The following is an 18,546-nucleotide window of genomic DNA, read 5'->3' as shown; positions in this document are numbered from 1 at the left end:
TACTTTTTATGTGTTTACTTAAAGACTGGTGCATCACCTTTCATCACGCTCTTTTAAGCAGACATCTGTAACTATGTGTACTCCTAACAAAATTTTTCAAGCATGCTGAAAAACTACAGGGAAAAAGAAAGCCACAACTTGGCTCCAAGACCCTGATGAACTAATAGTGAGGGGAAACCAAGGAAACAAAAATAATCCAGCTGATCAATGTATGCCAAGGCACTGAAAAAGTGAAATATTTTTGTTGAGTCAAATTAGAGAGGTCAAATAAACCTGATGTATGTAGTCCACGTGCATTCATTTCATTGCAGAAAATCTCAACCGCTGAGTGCAAATAAACCTTTGTTTTTCTTTCTCACACAGCTGTGCAGAAGCAGACAAAGAATGAGAATAATGCTCAGGCTCAGTTTTCATTTCTTGCTATTTTACAAGACAGCAGCAGCCACCCTTGCAGCAGGCTGTCAGCAAAAATTCAGTTTAGCTTCATAAGCAAAGGTTAGATTTCCTGGGAGATGATGTATGAGAATTCATTTCCAAGTAAGGGTCTGTCCCACTTCAAATTGACAGAAGGTGGACAAACCAAAATGTTTCTTCTCACTTGTAAGATATGGTGATACCCTCAGCATAACAACAAAGACGACCTTATGGTTATCTAAGATATTTACGCAAGCTTTTAAACCTTAATACTGCAAGACTGCAATGCTCTACAAACTAACTTCTCATTTAGCAATAAGGGTCAAAATCTGTAAAAAGGAATAATTTTTAAAACAATTTTGCCATAAGATTGTTGTAAAGTTTCCTGTAGAAACCAGTATACAATTTATAATAATACACAGCCTTTGGCAAGTAACACACTCTGTGCCTACTTGCTGGAGAACAACAGAAGTGATTGAAGTTAATACAGTGAAAACAAAATGAAGAATGGGAAAAACATTCAGTAAAAAGTGCATTTCTGTATTTCTTTTTATGAAGAAGTGTGCACAAATGCCTAAATCCTGGAATATATGTTGGAAAGGATATAACCTATCTAGTTGTATGCATGCAGGCACCAAAATCCAATTCTAAATGCAGCTTGTTTCTGAATCCCGATGCACTTCGAAACGTAATTTTAGAAATGCTGTCCAGCCATTAAAGTGTACACCAAAAAAGACAGAATAAACCAGACCATTCTCTCGAAGTGATGTTTGTGGTCAGCAATAATCTGACCATTCTTTTAATATTACTGACTAAATAACATAATTGTGAGAAACAGTTTTGGAGCCCTTCCCAAAAAAGGAAAGAAAACACTTAGCAAACATGCAACAGCTGAATATTACCACTTCATAGTGACTTGTATTGATGTTGGTTTCGCTTTCAAAGTTTATGTCTGGCTACTTCAGGCTAGTGCTTCTATAGCAAGCAGAGCAACACTGTGACTGTGTGCAACTTCCAAAACACAAACAAAGCCAGCTGAAAAGGGTCTGCTGCTGACAGGTATTTTAATGAGGAGACATGAAACAGGCACCATGAACAATCTTTCCTACAGAGCTGTCAGAACAGACATTCAGCTTCTCAGGCCAAACCTCTGCCACCAATCAACCCCGCAGTACACAAAGCACGTACCGAATGGGCAATACAGAAATACACTGCTCAGTGAACAAGTGTATGTGCTTGTCTGTGTCCAGGAAAATAATGCCAGAAAAGAAAGGAAAACACTGTGAGGGGAAGGAGGAAAATACAGGAAAAGTAACAGAAACAGAAGCTTTGTACCATATTTCCGCTGAAGATTATAAAGGTCTACACACAATCACCACATACTTCAGTATACTACTTGCTGGTATAAACACTTTTTTTTTTTTTTTTTGTAGCCATCCTCCCTAAATTACGAGCTGTTAATTTGGTATAATCATCATGTTTGCTTCTGTCTGTCCAATTCATTTTATGTGAAAATTAAAAGAGAGGCAATAGCGTTTACACACTGTAGCACCAAGCAAGTACAACTGATAATCATCATCATGCTTCTTTTTTTAAGGTGCAACATGGGATACTCTTCTTGAGAAGCAGAAATTAAAAAAAAACTAAGCAACATTTCAGGAGAGCTATAAAGTCACATTCATAGAAAACAAAAAAAAAAACAAACAAAAAACAACAACAACAACAAAAATACAAAAAACAAAAAGTCAAACCTAACTTTTACTTTAAACAGCATGCCAGCCACACTATCTAGCCAACAGGTGACTTCATAGCACGTATTTGTAAAACTGGTTATGCAGACCAGCAAGTTGTAAACTGCTCACCTTCCCACTTCCATTTATGCTTATCTGACAGACAACTAGAAACATGTAATTGGCCTTTGTTCCTATAAATCAGATTCACCTGCCAAAGATATGGAAAACCAGAAAAAAAAAAAAACTGCACAAGTTATTTCAAGGTAATACAACTATTTTCAAAATATCCAGAAGAAAAAAGAATATTTGTAAAATTACCCCAACAACTTATAAACTACATTAAGATCATGCTTTTCTTCAAACAGTAATACAAATGTAGTTATCTGTTCCACTAATAAGAAAGAAATATTGTTAAACTCTGAAAGAGAAATTTATTCTACAGAGATTTGTCTAACATACATGAGCTAAAACACAATCAAGTGCAACAAGTTTTTTAAATAGAGACTGGTTTGAGAATTCACTATACAGAAAAAAGTGGATTCCGCTTTTCCAGCATATCAAGCACAGTCACATGCTACAATTGGAGAACCTTTGCTTAAAGTAAGATTTATTCTCCTATTTTTCAGCTTCTCTAGAAGGCCTGAACAACCAGCAATACGCTGCTCTTGTATCCACCATTCTGCCTTGGATCTCAGGACTGATGATGGCTGCACCTGTGACTTCAAATTAACCTCAGCTGGGTCAGTTTCTGACTAGGGCTGAATTAACCTTTGAATTCATATGAGCAGCTAGGATCTCCAAATTCTTTGCAGCTATCACCCCCACCACTTCTACCATGCTATTTTCAATAATAATAAAAGCTTTCTTTAATTTGGAGATAGCTTAAATTGAGAGGATAGAGTGTTAAGATGCAGCAAGCCTTTATAATGCAGTTAACCCTCTACGTAAGTGGAAGAATTAAGTGGATTCGTTTATGGCATGAGGGGAAAGAGAGCACAATGCCTCAATTAAAGAGAAATAAAAGCAGAAATATCTTTCCCACAGCATCTGCGCACTGTTCACACATGGAGAGAAATCTCCAAGGATGCCAAGGAGGAAGAAGCAGCTAATAAGGACACTCTTCAGAATCATGGAGAGGAAAGGACTGGTCACTGGTTTGGGACTTTCTTCACTAAATTGCCCAGTGAGAAATTCAATGTATTTTCTATACATACACTACAAAGATCCCACCATTCTCCTCCAGACCATACAAAGAGGTTTAATATCAATACTGCATAATACTTGCCTCCTATCAAGGCATTCAGTTGCTATACAACTCAAAGATTTAATAAGTTTCAAACCTGCAGAGACTTTCATGGCTTTGCTTTTTTATGCACATTAAATCACTTGGTACCTTTACTTTCTAACAGTGAAAAATTTTGACAGAATACAAACACTGACAACTGATATTATCCTTTTTCCCTGGGTGTGCAATGTGACAGAAATCTAATTTTTGTGAAATTCACATTATTTTGTTAATTCGTTTTTTATTAAAGACACAGACATCTTTCCAAAGTAATAACCAACTGGTTTACTACAAATGTACACAATTAACACAAATAACATATATACAGTATGTGCACCCATGAAGTATAATGCATTGAAAGAGAAATAGATGTTCAGTGAAACATGAAGTACCTCGGGTGAAAAGGCACTGGCTACATTTAAATAACAGTTACTTTTAGTCAACCAAGGCCTTTCCAATCCTTGAAATAATAACTAGATAAAATACTATAACACAATACAGACTTGAGAAAATTAATTCCCTAGGCACTTCCCAAAAGTTTAGCATTATATTCGCATTCAAAGACTGCAGTTTGTTTTAGCATTTCTTCCTATATAAACAAAGCTCAACCAACCAAGGCTCCTTCTGTCTGTGTGCCCTGCAGCCCCTCCAGGGCTGCACAAGGGAGTTGTATCAAATAAACAGATAGGTAGTGTCTCAACTGAGAGAGCAGCTCTAGCAAAAATCCATATATTTCATATATCTATTAAAAAATCCAAGGCACAGACATTTCTAAATATAAGAAAAGCTTTTTCTGGAGCTCAAGTGTCTCCAAAACCAAGGAAGAAAGTGGCATGAAACAACTCCATTCCTCACAGAGACACGTTTCACAAAACTGTTTCGTTATAATGATACTTCAAATCAGCAATTAGTAATAAAATAAGTCTATATGAATAAGTTGTTGGTTTTGTTTTGTTTTAAATTGGCTAATTTACAGTGTCAGTAACAGAAAAAATGTTTACCTCCACTTCTCAAGATATCACCAGTGTTCATTAGAAGCAAAAGTGGTTTGCTACTGCAATTTGTTTTTAACTTCTGATTAGCAGTTAAAGAGAGAAAGGCTTAGGTGATACTTTTTATATCACTGTAGTAATAAAACACTGGCAAAATATATTAAAAATTAAAACCATTTTCTATGTATCATATTAATTTAAGAGTCCTTATTCCCAACGTGATCACTAAGTTCCACTAGCAACATTACTTTCTTGAAAATTTAGAATATAATCACTTAAATAGTACTAGACAACTTCTATCAGTGAGTAAAATCCTTTGTGTTTTCCCTCGTGAACAACAGCATATTGAGGAAATTCATTTTATATCCTTTATCTGAACTATTTATATAGGAAACACAGTAAATCATTTCATTAAGGTCTAAAGTTCAAGAACTCAGAAGTTGAAAAAAGCCAGAAGAATTGCCTGAGCAGTTCTCCTCCTTGCCTCACATACAGAACAAAAATGTTTACATAAATTTCACTCCCCACCACCCTTTAAAATGTAGGGTCCCATAATTTACTTACAGAATAATAATTAAACTCCAAATTCCAGAGCTCGCAGACAGAATTATTGGCTTCATTAAAAAAAAAAACTTTTGCTGTCTCTTTATCTGACACTTAAATGTTAATGCACAGGCACTCAATGCTGTATTCAACACTTCATAAGCTGGAACACTGAGAGCTCAACTTCCACTTTTTAAGATGGATTTGTAGGCTGAACAACATGCACAGTCAGGCCAAATTAAGGTCATTTAATTCTGAGACCTGCATTCTGAATTTTCATAATGTGGAGTGATGGGAGGGGATGGCGGGGGTTGACTTGTTGGGGTTTTGAGTAAATACCTACTTAAATCTGAAATATCCTCCATCTCTCAATGTAAGTATAAGATGACAACAGAACCAAACTAGTGCAACTCCTGTAGTTGATTGCAACAGCAAATTGTCACCCACTGAAGGAGATCAGGTAAAGCTTTCAAGGGTTTGCTGACAATGCAGGAATAAGACAAACGCAAGGCCTTGGGTTTCATCATCCTGTGGAGACATACCCAACCTTTCAAGATACCTTCTATCACTGTCCTCTATTTAGTCATTATTCAACTTCCTGACTTTCTTTAAAACTTTACAATTCAGCAGATATTTTACAAAGTCTTTTCAGACCAACTGCTTCATCTATCAAAGCAGTAAGTGAATGAATCACCCATCTTACAGTACAAAGAAGTATCAGGTAACCAGAAGATGATCAGAAGATCCATCAGTGATGTACCTCTAAAGGAGTTAAAAATACACAGAAAAAAAAAATGAAAGAAAATAAAAGAAAAAACAAAACACAAACAAACAAACAAAACCCAGCAAGGTACAGACAAGGGGAGGAAAAAAAAAACCACCAAAAAACCCCACAAACAAACAAAAAAGTCCTCTGTCCCCTAAAATGACCCAACACCCTCCAAGGTTATTTCTAAACTATTAATGAAAGTGCAACCTTCAAATAAAGTAAATTCAGAGTAACAAAGAGGCCAACAGTATTTTTGTGCATTGTTTAAGCTTTATACAACACAAACTCCTGAGTTTGTTAAATTGGTGACTCCCATGAGGCACAGAGTATTCTCACAAGCCCCACCACATTCTGCTTGCAACACAACCACTCTGAGGCTGATGGCCTGCTTTCCAAAAATAAAATTCAAAGCAAATTACATTTGGCAAACTGCAAAGGTCAGAACTACAACCAGTCACCTAAAATATAAATAAAACATCTGATTTTTGTCCAAATTCAGACTTTTTTCAGTACCTAAGCATAAGCAACTCCTCCGAAAATCAACAGGATTTGCAAGTACTCAGAGCATTCTAGGAGAGTCAGGTTCCTTAAGACTCTAAAGAAATGAGCATCCTATACTGAAAAAGTTTTTCATCAAAACCCTTCTCCCTTCACATACACAGAGCTGTCTATTCTAGGAAGCACCAAAATTTCAGAGGGATTTTTTTTTTTTAATTAAAAACGCCTAAGTAGCCCTTAGCCTTATTTTTGCATATAAAAGCAGAAGTACTTAGTGTTAGCAGATCTGTACCAATGAACTGCACTCTACCTCCAGGCTATACCTCATGGCTACGCCTTCACCTACCTCCTTAGTCATGTTCTCGAACTGTCCATCGTTAGCTCACAGAATCATGCTCAATAAAATGCTGAATAACCTCTTTCTGGACATCATGAGAAGTGCATGAACAACCACAGTATCCCTCTGCATCACATGAGGAGCTTGCAGCAGGGGAAATCTAACTACAAATTCTAGCAACTTGGATAGCAGTCCTACCCATTGTGGAATGGAAATTCTTACTTAGTCTTGATTAAGACACTCTACTGTGCAGAAGCAGTTTCAGATACAGGATGAATTGGGCCAGAAAGTCAGGCCCAGGTTTTCCCTCTTCAAGCCAGTTGCTTACTCCACTGGGATAAGAAAACATTCCCTTTCTTATTCAGCTCAGTTAATACTCTGTAGAACAGATGTAAAAGAAGAAATAGAAAACTTTTCACACTACAGAGAAGGCAAGAGGTTGTTCAAGGCAGTTCTCATACAGAAAGAAGTGGAGAATTTATTTGGCTATCTTACATTCTGACTGGGGGCTCTAGTTACCAAGCTGCTACAGCTGTATTTTATATCACTGGGACATACTGCTTGCAGTCTATGAAACCTGTATGTGCAAATGACAAGGGAATTTTTTACTATACTTTTATATTTAATTTCATATTTCATTGCAGATAAATTTTGTTTATCATATGATGCTAGGCCCAATGTCCACCGATTACATGGTTCCCAATAAGTAACAGTGACAACAATATACTTCATTAACACATACTTTGGAATCCATTTTAAAGGCAAAAGAGCATTTTTCCTTACTTCAGCTGTAAGGAACTCCCTCTTTACGTAGTTATATTTGTACCTCATTTGTATTCTGGAACACCTATGCTATTTAATAAGATGCAGTTCAACTGAGACTAGTATTCGTTTGGTCTAGGCTCTGATAGTACTTAATAGAAGGGAAAACTTAATCCAAAGCGAAAGGTTTGCATAAATAACTTCATCAGAAAAATGTTATGAATAACTTCTTCCAAGTGAATATAATTCTGTCATAAAACTTGTAGGATTATGCATTGGTAAAGGTTCAGGCTGTCAAAAATGGATCTGGGTCACAGTAACACTCAGATTCCTCCTCAGCTGTCTTACTTCTGCCCAACTAGTTGAAGCAGCTATATGTACAATACTAGACTAATGTCCATAGGACAAAGTTTGCAACTAGTAAATAAATTAAAAACACCTACTGGACTCCAGTAGGAAGGGAAAAAAAAAAAAAATTAAAGTTGGAGGTACCAAGATATGTACACTTTATTAAGCATCTAAATACTCATGAAAGTTTATGTTAGATCTAACAAAGTGGATTCTAATCAAATATTCTTGGATAAACACAGTTATGAACCTAATAGCAACAAGAACAATACAGGCAACACTCACGACCACAATTAAGGCCACTGGTGGTGTCATTCAGTCAAATGTCTCTGGCCAGGAGGATGCCAGAGCACCAGTGAGATCCTCAGCTGGTTTGTCCTAAAGCTAGCTTTCATAGAGTTGCTTTACCTATGCACAATTGCTTACAACTGTGATCCGAGAGCATGAGAGCAAAACCGCAATCCATCTGTCAAAGAGACACAGGAGATCAAAATCATAAATCATCCCTCAAAGATACAAGAGACTCGATTTTCATTTCTTGGAATTCGAGGTACAGAAAAGGGAAGGAGGAGTGGTGTCAGTCATAGTTTGTAGAAAGGCTTTATCCATAAATAATAGTTACCAAATAGACTTTTAACTTCATGGTGCGTTTAAGCACCTGTACTTTAAACCTCAGAGAACCACCTCATCTAGAAAAATAAATATGTTCCACATTACTTCAGTACCTTACACAGTCTTGTTGAATATACATAAATCATAACATTAGAAGTACTCTAAAAGGAGGTATGAATAACTTTCGTCTTTTTTAAACCAAAATATTTTTTTTCTGAAAGTAAAAATTAAAACTTCAAGTGACTTAGTACCTTGTACTGATGAAGAAACTTTACAATTTCCCATTACTACTACATAAACCAATGTAATTTTTAAAGAGACAAAGTAATAAACACTAAAGAGTCTTTCAAATAATGGCAGTCAAAAGTTAGTACAACACAGAAGCAACTTAATCCACAAAGTTAAAAAAAAAAAAAAAATCCAATTTTCTGAAAAGCTAATAGTACATGGAAAGTGATTAATTATAGGGGATTTATTTGGTACATTCTGAAGTGAGAAAAAATAAATCACTTCTGATGGATACAAGACAGAATTTAAACTGCCTTTCAACAACTGATCTGAAAATAAATCCAAGTATTCCTTTTGTTTGAAAAGTCTATTCCTCCACAATTTGTACTTAGTAAGTGTTTACCATAAAATTACCAGCTTTGATAATATTTTATAAGTACACAAGCTCCCTATTTCCTGCATCTTCATTTTTGAAGTACTCCATTATTTTAAGGTCCTCTAAATACAATCAAATATGGAGGGGCTGAGGGATGGAAAGGCTCATGTGGGTTGAGGTTTCACCCTTCCAAAATTCTAAGCACTGAAAAACAGATTATTTAAACAGATATACTCACATGTTCACCTTGATGAACTGATACCTAAATAAACAATAATACAATATTTAAAGCTATACTACTGATTCTGAAATCAGTTTCAGAATCTTCAGAATCAGAAAATTAGTTTTATGCAAAACAAAAGGGTCATGTATTGTCAGGTTTCTTAGGAGCACAGCATGCAAAAATAAGATCGAAGAAGGCTCATAATAACGTTCTCTTCTCTTTTGTACTATTAAAACTCCAAATTATTTTTATTGCAATCCTTACTTCAATATATTCTATTTCCAGGATCTCCAGCATTTTCTTTCCTCCCTTGGATTCTATGTGATTCATAAGCAAGCCTGTCAACTGCTAAACAAAGTTAAAACAGTTTTAAAGCTTTCTGAAAGAATAAAACCTTAAGAAAGACATTTGAAAACTATCCTTTTCAACTGTCATGATTCTTTAAAGTGAATATTCCTCACTTAGAGCAAGTTAGTACCTGTGTCAAACCACATACAGGAAGATTAGGTTAGGAGCACTGTCAACCTCAAATCCAACCAATTTTATACACAGAATGTCAAATAGGATTGGCTACTGAAGGTCAGTCTTTCACGGTCAGCAACACAGATCCAATCAGTGAAACAGAAAGCAGGGTTTATTCTACAGACAAGCTAGCACAACACAACAAACCACAAGGAAAAGCAGAAACAAAAAAAGGAGGGGGGCGGGGAGGAGCGAGGGGAAGACTTCCTTCTTTTCCTTCTTTCTGTTTAAAGATCAGGGGATCTTCAGTCAGGTGGGTGCCCAAGAGGCAAGATCTTTCCTCACAGAGTACCTCTTGTAATTAAGCAGCCACCCCTGGAAGACACTCTGGCAGCAGAACCTGGATCAGCAGCAGAACCTGGATCAGCAGCAGAACCTGGATCAGCAGCATAGCAGTCCCACTGGGCACCTGCCCTCACAGACAGCCTGGCTGCTCCTCCAAGGTCTAAGGACCCACTGCAGAGAATAATCCAACTTCTGCATTCGGGAAAGCGAGAAAGTAAAAACACATTTTATTTAAAGTATTTCCATCCCCACTTTCACTGGGAGAAGGCCCAATAAGAACAAAGAGTAAACTAATTATCTTCTTTATGATTTAGAGCCTATCCATATATGGGGAACAGGCCACACAGCTGTGCTCAGAGTACTGTCAAATAAAACAAGGTAAAACACCAGTACAGAGTATTATCTCTGTCTAACCTCACAGAATTACTTTATTTCCCTTAAAACAGAAGGTGAAACATTAAATACGTTTATCTGAATTGACAGTCCTTTTAAGTCCAAGGGGTGCTTTCACAAAAGCACATATATTAACACTGCACAACTAGTGCACTGACCAGAATGGGAACATACTTTTGACTGCATGGGCAAAGCTGCTTAACCACCTTTTTTTTTCATGAAATCCTGATTTGTCAGAATAACACCTTTTTAGGGGACTATACCAGTTCTGACAAAGCTTACTCTACCTGCAAATTTTCTAATTTTGGGTCAAAACTAAGGAGACTCTTAATTATTCATTATTAAGATCAGGAACTTTTCTTCCTTCTACTCCTACACTCTAATCAGCTGCAGACAGAAATGTCTCACTACCCCAACCAGCAAATCTGATGGAGAATATTTTAGTTGAAGTTTTCAGACATACACTGTTTCACCCTGATGCACACTGGAAGACTTTCAGTTTTAGTTATGTTTGGGGTTTTTTTGTGGTGGTGTTTGTTTGTTGTGTGTTTTTGTTTGTTTGGTTGTTTTTTTAATAATGTTCAACAGAAGCAGAAAATAATTTTCCACACAGCCCTAAACAACCTGATTTTGCTAATATTCAGTCCCAACCCAGCAAATATTAATTAACTGTGATCAGTCACTTAAAACCATAGGACCACTCATTGTACATTATGTTTATCTTACACTGAGCAACTTCATCTTGGTGTATAAATTCTTGCATGCAGGATCAAAGATAACGTTTTCACTGTCTACATGAAGTTAATATGCTCTATGAGATTTACACAAACTCCAAGCCTTAAAGATAGCTTTCTCCAGAGCAAGGTCAAATTTCTGCAGACAGGAGTATAGAAGCCCAGCTGCGAAAGCTAGCTAAGCTTGAAAGTTCAAACATGAAAGAAATAGTCATGTACATGCACACTATTTTTTCTCCTGTTCTCTCTGACACAAATTTAAACTTATACACACTATAAATAAAACTAAAATCTGTATTAGTCCAATTTAAAAAGAGAGTAAACATTTTTTCAGTGCAAATACAGAGAATTTCTGTTCCTGTTTTCCATGTCACACAAAATCTAAAACACAGCAGATTCCAAAAAGCATTTCTTTTTGTAATACACAGGACATTTGAGTCAGTATTGAGGTAACAACTTGCCTTCACAGTCTTCTTTTGAGATTAGACTGCAAATAAGACTAGTGCCTTGGTCAGTATAGACTTTCTTTTATCCCTTGTAGTAAAGGACTGCGGAATATTTACATCTAAGTGTATTCCCAGGTAACTAGATTCTTTGCACAAAATCACGCCAAAGGCCTATGGCAAGCCCTTTATTACTTCTCAACATTACTTACTAATAAACAACAGCTCTTTCTTTCAATAGTCAAGAAAAGGAGAAAAGTCAATGTTTCAGAGAGCACTGGATCAGCATTCATTTGCCTCTCTCTTCCACTGAAGAGAGAACAGGGAGGAGAAAAAAAAAAAAAAAAAAAAACACCAGACATCTACCTTACACAGAGCCAGACTTGAGATCTTATACATAACCTGGCAACTTGTACCTCTGAATGCACAAACCAACTATTCTGGAGTCAGTCTCCTCAGGCTGACCAAAATTCCAGCCTGGAAAACTTGCCCAGTGCGGGTTTCACCCAAACCAGTATGTCTGCACAAACAGCTTCTGTTAGTGAATCTGCCGAGAATTCCTCACTCATCCAGTTCCCACCAGCTCCTGAATGAAGAGCGCAGTCCTGACAAGCTGCCTACACTGTTTTTGGAGTAGCTTCCACAAATCTCATCCTGGAAGGCACACCTTCTGTAATCAAAAACCTTTACCTGATGCCATTCTTTTTCATTTCTCTATTTCAATTATTAAACCTTCTAATCTGATACCAGATTACCAACCAAAAGGGATTCCAAGGGTATTAAAACCTATTACTGATGCCAAAACCACAGTTGGCATTACAGCTTGTAATTACCTGGTCTTGTAGCACTTACTGAGACAAAGTCAGGGGAGACAGGATTCCCTAAATCACAAGCAACAAAAAAAGAAATAAAGCTTGACCACTGTATCAGAGACATCTTGGGATCAAATAAACATGCTTCAGAAATGTTTGGAGTAGCCTACTGATTTGTTCTCAACCTTTTTGAGGAATGCAGACTGCTTTAGAGAAGGAAAAACAATCACCTACTCAAGACTCCTACAAACTGCTGTTTTAGCACATTTACCAGAGAACGTGAAAATTAATTAAAAATAAAACTACTCAAGAGAAACAGAGATCACACACTGTAAAAGCAAGTCTGACTGGAACCTCACCTTCCAACAATTTTGTCATCAAATGTAGCACTCTGTTTATTAAGTTATACGGAACATCTTTGAGGAACAATACCAAAGCTTTTAAGTCTGCAATCTCAAATCCTAAAAATCAATTTATCTACTAGCCACATTTACTTTATTAACTCAAGACCACCAAATCTTACACAGATCTTACACCAAATCTTACACCAGATCTTACACCAAATCTCTTACAGATCAGTATCATATACCATCCAAGTTGAATAATACAAATACAGTTGCTAATTATACACTGCACTGGGACGCAAAGGAAAACACCACATATCTGTATGATTTAGCTAACAATACATATAGGTTCATTTTCATTGTTAATGTTTTTTAACTAGAGACCGCTTAATGAACTCTTAAAAAAAAAAAACAAAACAAAACACCAAACTAACATCTACTATTTACACCTGGCAGAGAAAACAGCTCTCATCCAAAACTGTTTTATAGCAGTTTACAGAAAAATTATTTGGTGTTTATAACAACAACAAAAAAAACCCATATACTTCACAAACCTGAGATTTTTTAGAACTGCCAAGGTACCGCACTTGGTAGATTAAAAAAGAAAACAATGTTTCACAGACGACAGGAAGCTTCTGGTGCTCTATGTGCTCTATATATACGCAATAGGAAGCAATGTTTGGAGAGTAGCACCTGGACAGAAATCCATATATATTGCATCCTTAGGTTGGGGTTACCTGCAAGCAAAGAGATTTTTTTCATATTCCTTCAACAGAGTTTTAAAGACAGAGGCACAAAAACTCAGCCAATGTTTCTGCATTCATGTTACACAAATAAAGACTTTATTTAACTTGCACAGTTTTCTTGGTGATTTAGCAACCAAGGAACAATTTTTTAGGTAACATGTGGCTTACATCCTTGTCATAAATGAAGACAACTGAATTTCTCACTGTCCAAAGTATTATGTGAACTGTTCGGGACATACAAAAGGGCAAATAATTTTCAGAGTATTTCATCTTAATATCTTCCAGAAGAAAATTTCATGACAGATAATAGCCTAATTTTTTTTTTTTTTCATAAAAATATCTAAACATGGGTCCTTAAATCCATATTGGACTCTAATAAATAGAAATAAGATTTGCAAAGCCATATGCCTCAAAACTTCCTGAAATTATCTGGAGTCGTAGATGCTTATTGTTTGCATGCCTGTACATGACAAAAACAGGAATCAGAAGATCATGAAAACTGCTACAAGAAAAAATTCGGAGCAACTTTTATTTAAGAGAGCTTAAGAAATCAGAGAGCTAAATTTCTAACACTTTGATGCAAAAGTTTTAATTCTCACAATAAGCAGACTAAGTCAGACTGCATCATGTTGTCTTTTCAAATTCAGCCGCTGTTCTAGCAAAGTTTGTGTAACCTTCTTTATATATTTGATGTATTACACAACACTTTGCATACAGTCAGCTTTCCATTTTCATCCAGGGCAATCATGCAAGGCCAGCTTGTTTTGGTTTTGACCACCAGAAGAGGCTCAAGTAGGTAACATGTTTTTGTTTCAATAGCTTAAGATCATTTAGCTACAGTGAGAAAAAAACTCTACTGCAACAAAAACCCCAAAGCTACTAATTTTTAACTGTTCGTTTCAAAACCAACTAAACTATTTTTAACACAGAAATTTATCCAACTTACATAGTACAGAGTTTTAATTCAGAAATCAATTATTTCTAGAGAAAAAAGCAAAAATATCAACAAAAGAAGGAATCTACTGTGTGTCGTGAATCTTTCTCCTCTGCTGTATCAGGAGCATGTTTGAATGGTATGAAGTTGCTTTTTAAACGTGGACAATATTCCATTACAAACACACTCTTGCTAAAAAAAAAATACTGTATGTAACTTGCCATCTGAAATCGTCAAGGAAAATTTTCAGGCCAGTTGTTTTTTTTTTTAAAGGATACTGCCTTACCTACTACTATTACAAATGTATTGAGAGGCACTGGGACAGGGGCTGTAAGAATTTGGGAGCTTTCAATCAGGTTTATCTATTGTCTTATTGTCTTCTGAAGACTGACATTTATTTCCAGGAAAATAAGCATACACAAAGATGGAATTAAATTAGATCTTGGCAAAATATAAGGATAAGAAACATTACCAGATATTGCTATTTCTGTTGGGGTTTTTTTATTTGTTTGGTTGGAGGTTATTTTTAGAGAGTTAAAAAAGAAGAAGCTCAAAAGTTCTGTATTTCTTTTCATTTTAATACTTTCTACTACAAAATATACAGTTAAATTACATAAGAAATCTGTTCTGTTTTTCAATCCCAGTCCTAGCCAACTTATACTCAATAAATTTTAGTATTTGCATTCCTCAATTAGGTTACATTTAATTTTATACTACCTCTGTCTCATTTTCTTCCTTGGACCATCACAACCACTTGAGATACCCCCTCTAATTAGTTGCTAACACACATTAAAGCACTATCAACAAAACACTGAGACACACACCACAAGAGAACAGTCTCCTTTCTATCTACTTTATGTTATCACCTCCCTACAACACGTTGTACTACACAAACACTACCAAAATAGTGCTGTGTAGGCCCAGGAGGGCAGTAAAGCAACAGCAAATAAAGCACTTGAGTAAGAAACGACCCTGGACTGTGGCCTCAGTTTTGCCAGCAATAGTGTAGCAAATAAGTGATGAACTCGAGCCAATGCCACTGGATGAAGTCTTTCAAAAGTTTATGTTCAAATTACTGTATGACTATGAAGATTTCATAAGGAAGAGAAGAAAGAATTAACTTGCTTCCTAAGAAAAACTCTTAATTAAGAGTTCACTCTCTTATTCCAGCCCTTCACTGCGCTAAGGAGAGGGAGGAGGTGTAATCTACTTGTGGAACAATGCAAACCAAGTTATCATTTCTTCAAACCATCCCTTTCTAAGAGTAACACAAGGTGTTCAACTTGCCTTCACAATCTAGTGTCAAAGAAATTGACAGCATAGTATAAATTAATATACGTATTTTTTACATTTCCGTATGTCAAGTTCTCAGTAAGTTTAGGATTATCCATCATGACTCCTGAATCCATCCAAACACTTTGATGCTGCACATACGCAGTGCGATGAAGAGAGGTTCACAAAAGCTCAGGAAGCACCACAGTGTTTCTTCTTAACTATTCCATAGCCTTGCAGTTTCCCAGGAAGTTGGCAAATGCAGGTATCCCTACATAACAGTACACTGTGATCATTCATACTTTCAAGGCTTAATTTCATTCAATTTTAATTAAAAAAAAAAAATCTGCTTAAAGCTGAAAATCTGGATATAGGGAATACATGCAGGTGAACCTGCTTTATGTCATTGCTTAGTTCCAGCCACAGTCCAATGCCACAACACCAAGAAATACATAATAGGAAGTGAAGACCCCATTCAAGTACTGCTTAACACTTCATGAATATAAGCATTTTGAAAAAGCTAAAATTTGCCTTTCATAAGTTACACATAAAACTGTGAGCTACGATTACTTCCTTACTGCAGAAGACTCCAAAAATACCTACACATTCTCCAGTGGTATAAAGTCTTCCAGCAAAGCTAAGTAATTTATTTCTGTAACTATACTGAAGCTTCCATACTTTCTACAATCCAATGATGTGTTTATTAATATGAAACAAAAATAGCGCTATTTTTTCCACCCAGAACAGAAATGCAGATGCATTATTCCTCAAACATTTGTGCAGACAGGAGGCCCGCAGCAGGCATTTTTAAACTACAGGTGTATTTCAGAGGCTGGGCATAGCATAAGCATTCCTGGCAGGCAATAACAAGGGATTGGGACCTAATAGCAAAAGGGCACAAGAATTTTTTAAGTTTAAGAGAAGCTTTCCCTGATTGGAGTATATTCTGCAACCAAACTCTTTAACAGAGTTACCTACTCCAGACATACACACAAAAAAGTGTTCCAAACTAAGATGATTTTGAAAATATAGGAAGATGAAATAATCAAGAAGGCAGAAAGACAGGCAAAGCACCTCAAGTCACAGAAGCATCATTCTCTGCACCTCTTAAAAATCTCAGTGTTCTGCAAAGGCTTTTTTTCTTAAGCAAACGAGTAGGCATGGGCCAGGAATAGTTCTTTTCTGAGACAAGTGGCAACATTAGGCAAATAGAACGTAAGAAGCAGCTTGAAGAACAATGAAAGCCAGTAAAGTTTGGGGGGATTGTGTTGTTTTTTAGTTGAAGTCAAGTTTTTAAGTGCCTCCTGTCACAGAGAGCAGCCTTTCCCTCGCTCGTCCCTTCGGGAGCCCTTGGGACACCCTCACCTCACAACAAGGCTACACCCGCTGCCCCGGGGCTCCCCAGCCGCACAAGCCCCCGCAGCGGCTGCCCAAACCACCACCTCCGGACACCCGCCCTGGGGGAGATGGGGACCGCACCCCCCAACCCAAAACTGAAGGCGGGTTTCAGGGCAGGTGGATCAGTCCAATTCAGCTGCCCCCGGTAACGGCACGGGTAGGAGCGGGGTGCATTTGGGCAGCTGCCCAGGGGAGGAGGGAGAGAGGCCGGCGGGCCCCACCGCCGCGGCTGGCGAGGGCGAGAGGCCGGCCCCGGTCGCCTCCTGTCACGGCGGGGGCTGGGCAGCACCTCGGCAGCCCGGGCCCGACAATACTCCCCGCCAGCCCGCCCGCCTTGCAGGCCGCGCCGCGGCCCCGGTGCCTCCGCAGGGCCTGGCGCCGCCGCAGGCTCGGGGAGCCGAGCAAACAAAGGGAGAGGAGGCCAGGGCCGCGGCTCGGGAGGAGGGCGGCGGGCACCCGCGAACCACGCCGTCCCCATCCGCCGGCTCTTCCTCCGCGGCCACCGGGGAAAGGGATAAGGGTAGACGGGCCGCGACGCGCCCGTTGCCCCGGGGACGCTCACCCAGCGGAGGCCGCGGTGTCCCGCTTCCAGCGCGGGCCTCTCCCCCGGCACCTCGGCGGCGCGGCCCGGCCTGCGCCGGCATCCGGGCTCGGCGGCGAGCAGCCTCCCGGGGCGGCGGAGCGGGACTCACCGAGGAGGAGGAGCTGGCGCTGCTGTTGCTCTTGCGGGGCCCGGCCCGGCTTCGGCTCCAACTCCCTCCCTCGCCGTGCCGCCGCCTCCCTGTTCCTGGCGCCGCTGCCGCTTCCTCCGCCTCCTCTGCCCCCACCCCTCCGTCCTCGGAGGGGCGCACGGGGGTGGCCGGCCCGCGATGGCCGCTGCCTGCGGCAGGCACAGCTCCGGCTGCGGCGCCCCCGCGTACAGCCCGGCGGGGGCAGCAGGGCCCAGGACACCCCCGCTCCGTCCCTCCGCTTTCCTGCTTGACTCAACCGCGCCCGCCGCACCAGACGCGGGGCGGCCGGACCCCTTCCCTTCCCCGAGTCTGGGCGCCTTTCCCCGGGCTCGTCCCCGCTTGTCGGCCGCGGAAAACTTGGAGGGGGCGGCTGGGATTCGCGCTGGGAGGGAGGAATGGGCCAGGGGCTAACAAAGCCCAAGCGCCTCCCTCCTCCACCCCGGTTTTCCACAGCTCCCCTTAGCTACCGAAGCTGATACATAAAGTTCACAGGGAGCAACTCCCCCTTTATTTGTTTTCGCGAGAGGCATTGCCTCGCTGGCATCGTACCGCCGGGGCCACCCCCAGCCTCTCCCCGCCCCGAGCGGGGGCGACAAGCCCGGCCCGCGGCTGCCCCGCCGGGAGGCGCCGCCGATGGGCGCTCCCCCGTGGGCCCGCGCCGCGCTGGGCAGGGAGGGGGTCTGGCCTGCCATTCCCTTCCTTCTCCTCCCTTCATCTTCGCTTACATCTCCCTTGGCGTGAACGCGATGGGCGAGAAGAGGCGTTATTTTTGTGTTTTAACTTCGCCTCACAGAGCGACACAAGAAAAGTGC

General features: G+C 39.4%; 1 protein-coding gene across 2 annotated transcripts in view; it reads right to left on the bottom strand.

Annotated features, from left to right (window-relative positions):
• SOCS6 (suppressor of cytokine signaling 6) overlaps positions 1-17,841 on the bottom strand; it is a 30,785-nt gene extending 12,944 nt beyond the window's left edge. The window contains exon 1 of one of the 2 annotated variants that reach the window (XM_082044281.1): positions 17,696-17,841. The gene's annotated coding sequence lies outside the window, so the exon portion shown is untranslated. The other variant, XM_082044280.1, reaches the window with a different exon arrangement.
• Between the last annotated feature and the right edge of the window lie 705 nt (positions 17,842-18,546).

Source organism: Streptopelia decaocto, assembly GCF_964273445.1.
Source record: "Streptopelia decaocto genome assembly, chromosome: 2".
In the NCBI taxonomy this organism is placed as follows: domain Eukaryota; kingdom Metazoa; phylum Chordata; class Aves; order Columbiformes; family Columbidae; genus Streptopelia; species Streptopelia decaocto.
This window is presented reverse-complemented; position numbering and strand designations above follow the sequence as displayed.